The sequence below is a fragment of the Bidens hawaiensis genome, unplaced genomic scaffold (assembly GCF_021521415.1).
Source record: "Bidens hawaiensis isolate Kalapana, Puna unplaced genomic scaffold, B.hawaiensis_p1.1 tig00030189_1, whole genome shotgun sequence".
Taxonomy (NCBI): Eukaryota; Viridiplantae; Streptophyta; class Magnoliopsida; order Asterales; family Asteraceae; genus Bidens; species Bidens hawaiensis.
The window spans coordinates 208,118-213,566 of record NW_027505171.1 but is presented as its reverse complement, the minus strand read 5'-3'; the positions used below and the strand labels follow the sequence as shown (position 1 = coordinate 213,566).

The following is a 5,449-nucleotide window of genomic DNA, read 5'->3' as shown; positions in this document are numbered from 1 at the left end:
CCAAAAAAGTCGTATTCCTTCCATGCCTATTATCCAGTGCTAAAAGCTTCGCCAGAAGCAAGCAAGACGAGGTCGCTCTGCTTCGTAGACAAGGCTCGTTCCGTACTTTACTTACGAACTCGTGTAGTACTCGCCCCTATCTCTTCTCTAAAGGGGCGCACACTCGCTGTCTACTAAATGAGCTCACGAAGCGATCTGGGAGAGGCCGCACACTGCTTTAAATACAAAGCAACGTGCAACCACCCTGATTTCCGACCTAGCCCCTCCGGTCTTGCCAATGAGCTTGTCAACCGAGTCTCAGTGCTTTGGATATTGAACGAAACTACTCTCTGAAATTTCTATGAAAGAGAAGGCCGGCTAAAAAAGGTGTGCAATGCAAGGGTCTGAAAGAGTTCATGCCTCTACATTCGCTTCGTCCTCCGCTTTTGACTCCTCTACTGCGCAAAGATTTTGATCCCCCGTTTAGTGAGTCGTGAAAGCACCTACCTTATGTTTAGACGTATTGGTTTAAGTGAAAAGCCAAATAGAGAGTTTTGCGTGTGCCTGCTTTAGTAAGAGTAAGGAAAAAGCTTGAAAAGCGTACTTGCTAAAATGCGTTGTAGTAATTCTATTTTTATACTCTTTAAAATGGCTCTCTCATAATGAGAAATTATGTCTATTCTTAGCTATTTAGAAGAATAAATCAATCTTTAAAGCTTTTATTTTTCTAAGAATTTTGCAATGTGGCTTGCTGACTCAAGTGCCCCCCGAACCGCGCGAAATGGTCGCCTATTACACGGCTCACTAACTCTGCCTGGAGTGCTGGTACCTATTATTCGTCGGTGGGGGTGGTCCGGAAGATTGGTCCGCTCCGCAAAGCTTAGCTTTTCGGTTCCCTCCCCCTATGTGGGAGGCCTTATTACCAGTCTGCCTCTTTTCTCTTGAGGGATTATCTCAATCCCCGAGCTCCTGCTTTCTTTGTGTTCTTCACCACTGCGCGAACTGCGACTTTTCCAATACGAGATATTCATCCTAGTCACTATGGGCGTATTTGCCCAATTGACACATCTGAAGGAATAAATGTTGGACTTATTGGATCCTTAGCAATTCATGCGAGGATTGGCCGTTGGGGGTCTCTAGAAAGTCCGTTTTATATCATAAGATTCCCGTTCTTGAAAATCTACACTTTCCAAACCCAGAAAACAGACGGAATTCTAGGATCCCTCCTCGGGGCAAAAACGTAAGAGACCGCAGAAAGATGAACTCAGAACTGTTTTTTGATGACAAAAAGATTCGTATTCATCTTCATCTTCATCCTCCTCTATGTGACAGACAAGGATTGGAGAAATCGTTTTGGTATTGGACCCGCTCTTCTCTTAGCATGAACATGAATTCTATTCTATTCGTCTTCTTTATTCAGCCCCCACCCGAACCCTTCTTAAGACCACCAAGCCCTCCCGAATGAGTTCTACAATAGAAGCTTTCAACGGAGACCCGGGGACAAATCTTTCACTCACTGAGAAGTGAAAACCTGTGGAGGCTGTACACCTCCTTTTCCTGGGATTGTAGTTCAATCGGTCAGAGCACCGCCCTGTCAAGGCGGAAGCTGCGGGTTCGAGCCCCGTCAGTCCCGACGCTGGATTCAAAAAATACATCAAATCATCTCTCCATTTTCTGTGAAATAGCTCTTCCTAACAAATGGAAGTGTGGAGGAATCGAAAGCTAGAGCTATTAGTCTACAATAGGGCTTTCTATCAATCAATCAATAGTGATATCTCACTTTCAAATGCGATATTAGCTCTGCTAGCTTTCATATCGACTAAACTGAAAGGTCCTTGACTTTGCTTGAAGCGGGAAATAAAGTATACTTTGTATACTATGAATAATAGCTCTTCCTAACAAATGGAAGTGTGGAGGAATCGAAAGCTAGAGCTATTAGTCTACACGTGGTAACCGTCTTTACTTTAAGGATGAGGGGAACGTCTCTTTCAAAGCTTTAGTGCGGTTTCAGGGGGTTGTCGTTTCAAGTATGCCGTTTTGGTGGTATGACCTCACCTGACCTCATTGGTTTTGATATTGATCTTACGGGGGAACGAAATCAAAGAATATATAGACTGACTTGTAGAGACCCTCTATGTAGTTGTCTATCTAGGGTGATCGATATACATCTTTCCCCGTTGTTCGTCCACTTCTGCTCCAGCTGAAAAATTACCTTGTAGTCAGAGGAAACTCAAACGTAAGCTAGAACCGGCCCATTTTTTTAGAACGGGTTGAAGGAGTGGGCATTTTTCGATCAGCCGTTGCTCCCCGTTCACTTAGCCTACGAACTCCGGCTCACTTCCAACTTGGATCACTTCTGTCTCGCTTAGCCCTAGCTCGAAACAGCCAACTCACTTCCTTGCCCCCCTAAGAATCCAAGGGTGACCTTTGGATGTTGTCGTAACACTTTGGTTACGAAGGTTATCGGGGTCTAGGTTTATGGATGGATTCAGTAATCGAAAGTCCCTCCAACTCAATCAATATCAACAACATGTCGTGACCAGTTAGGCTTGGTTGATTTTGTCAGAAAAGAAAGTAGGTTTCGGGGGTTCATTGATTAGTACACCCCCGGTGCTCCGAAAAGCGAGGCCTACTTAAATAAGTAATGAGCTTTCAACAACGTTAACAACACTACGAAAAAAGTAAACTATGGTTGCCCACTGATCTGATCATAAGTGAAATCCAACCCCTTCTCTGCTCCTTTCCTTCGCTCGACCGAAGGGAACGATGCGTAGCGCCATAGGGAGAACCTAGCGTAGCAGAGCCAGTCGCGACCAAAAGTAGATAGCTCTACGCCTCTGCCGAACGAACGAAGAGCTGCCTAAGTACGGTTAATGAAGGCTAGCTGACTTCGATACTGAATGAACTCGCATGCTGGAGAACCGATGAGAGACATAGTCGATGCCAATATAGCTGTAATTTCACACTTAAGCTTTTCCCTTCGAAGAGTTGATCTTTCATTTCAAAAGTGGTATCTCCCCAATGGAGAAATGATGCTAGCCCTTTTTCCTTCGATCCGAATCGCCCATGAATCTCAATGACCAAGAATTGCTTGTCCAGTGGTACTTGTCGCTTTTCTCCGAAGGCTGTTGAATTAGCTAAACCACGTGGGTGGCGGTTGTCCATGGATGTCCCTTGGGCCTATTCTTCATCGGATACGAGAGTAGGAAGAGTATTTTACTTCATATCCCAAGTTAGGAATAAGATCACAGCTTACCCCGCCACAAAGCGATTCAAATCTCTTTTTAATAGGCGCTAACTCTTACTTAAACAGCTTCGCTTCCTTCCATTAGTCAATCGGACTTTTTCACAAGATCTCTAATGCCAATAAAGCAGGAAGGGGGGGAAATTTCCTTATTACCAGGAAAGAGAAAATGGGCCAAATCGCCTGCTAGAGAAGAAGCTCTTAGGGAATCGATCTAGACTAGATGAGATGCCGGTGCCATTAAACCAGCTGCCAGAACGAGTTCAAGAGATGAGGATCCAGGTAGTGAAGTCACCCTCGGGGGAAGAATCATTCAATCAAAGCTTTTATGCCCCAGCACTAATGACTCTCTTTGGAAAGAAAGGAATGCAGAGAACAAGTCTTTCCTTTCCACTACACCTAGGAATCAACAACACTAAAACTTTGTTATAAAATATCCCTTTCTTTAGCAGGCTTGGGACTAAAAGAATGGTTGGGACAACAAACATCCATCTCGTTTGTATAAGCTTTTTGGTGTACAACTGGGTCGTAGCCCCAGTTTTTTGTTCTTAACTAGGGAGAGATAGAATGGAGTTCTTCACGAAGTTCGAAACAAAGGAATAAAAAAGACTTTCTCTATGGCCTCCTCGTTTTGAGACATTATGGCTTTGGGGTCGACCCCGGTAACATAAGATCAGCAGTCTAGCCCAGTTGCTCACCTTTTAGGCGCTTCCTCTAGTTAAAGAGTGAATTCAAAAGTTCCAGGCAGGCGATAGGGGCTTCGAGGGGATAACATGAATCGTATAAGCCTGAACCCTAGTCGTTGCGCTGCGGTCCGTTTCCCGGCTTCGCTTGCGCGATTTACACTTCTGATTGGTTCCATCCATCCCCAACCCTAATGAATCGAGTATGAAGGGGTCAAGCGGTTCGGGTTTTCGGTCGGTTCCCGTTCACCTTCCCCCCTCATAGTCCATTAGTGGGTAGGATGGTAAACTTAGAGGCCGAGACTCAGGTTAAGCTCCGTCTCGGAACCTTGTGGGGTTAGAAGTAAAGCATCCCGAGGTTGGCGCATCTCGTTGAGCGTGGAGAAGCATTGGGAACCCCAATTTATTTCTTCGGAGCCGTTTCTTTTCCCGTCCCCCCGCCCCTGGCGCTTGGGAAGCTATGCAAAACCTGAAAAAAGGAATCTGCTTTCCATCTTTGAGCTCAGAGGTTACGATCGTCTCCTCATTAGGCTATTCGTTTTTTGATGGTTTTTCCGCTTCTCACAGCTGCTCTTTCCACACCTCCGGATATCTGGTGCCAAATCGTCGCCCCTTTCCTGATTTTTTCGATTCAATTCATCTGATCCTCTCTTTCCAGCTGTATGATAGAACAAGGGAGGTAGAAAGGAAGGTGCTGAAGTTCCAGTTCCGCAAAACTAGACTTTCCAGGTTCCTCCTTCCGAAGTAAAAGTTTTCATTCTCCCTTGGCCCAGTTGAAAAGCCTAACCCCAGGTGAAGTACCAGATTATGAAGTGAAAGTAAGGAATTCAGAATACGAATAAGATTAGAAAGGCCATCATAAGAGCAAACAAGGCAATAGCTTCGGTTAGAGCAAAGCCTAAAATGGCATAACCAAACAATTTAGTATCCAATTACGGACTCCGTGCTACTAAATGGATCAACGAACTGAATATCTTTCCAATTCCGACTGCAGCTCCAGCTAAAGCAATTTTAGCAGTTCCGGCGAAATTCGGGTATATAAGTGTATCCTTATGGGTATGCAAGCACTAGAACAGGGAAGGACGACGTACTATGATACTTTCTGTTTTGTCGAGCCTTGCTTTGGTCTCTGGTTTGATGGTTGTACGTGTTACGGGAACCAACGGTGACGAAGGTTACCTACTTTCGGTGGACGTGGAGCCAACGAGTTCAGTCGAACAGCATAACGAGTCTAAGGTTACAGAAGCGTTCGCCAACTTTGATAGTTTCCGGAAATCTCTTTCATGTAGCTTGGCAAGGAAATTTTGAGTCATGGGTACAGGACCCTTTACATGTAAGACCTATTGCTCATGAAATTTGGGATCCTCATTTTGGTCAACCAGCTGTAGAAGCTTGGTTTTGACTATTTTAACATTTGTGAGTTCGTTTTTGGTTTTTAAGCATTCAAACCTTTTGTAATCAGATTTATATGAACATGTTTATCATTTATATCTATTTTATCTACTGTTCATTGATTATGATTGGCTAAACCTCTTTGTTCTAC

The 5,449-nt window shown here is 44.4% G+C and overlaps 1 non-coding gene across 1 annotated transcript; it reads left to right on the top strand.

The window, feature by feature from the left end:
* The first annotated feature begins 1,538 nt into the window (after positions 1–1,538).
* Positions 1,539–1,612, top strand: TRNAD-GUC (transfer RNA aspartic acid (anticodon GUC)). The gene has a single exon. It is a non-coding gene; the product is annotated as a tRNA-Asp (tRNA).
* Positions 1,613–5,449: the final 3,837 nt, after the last annotated feature.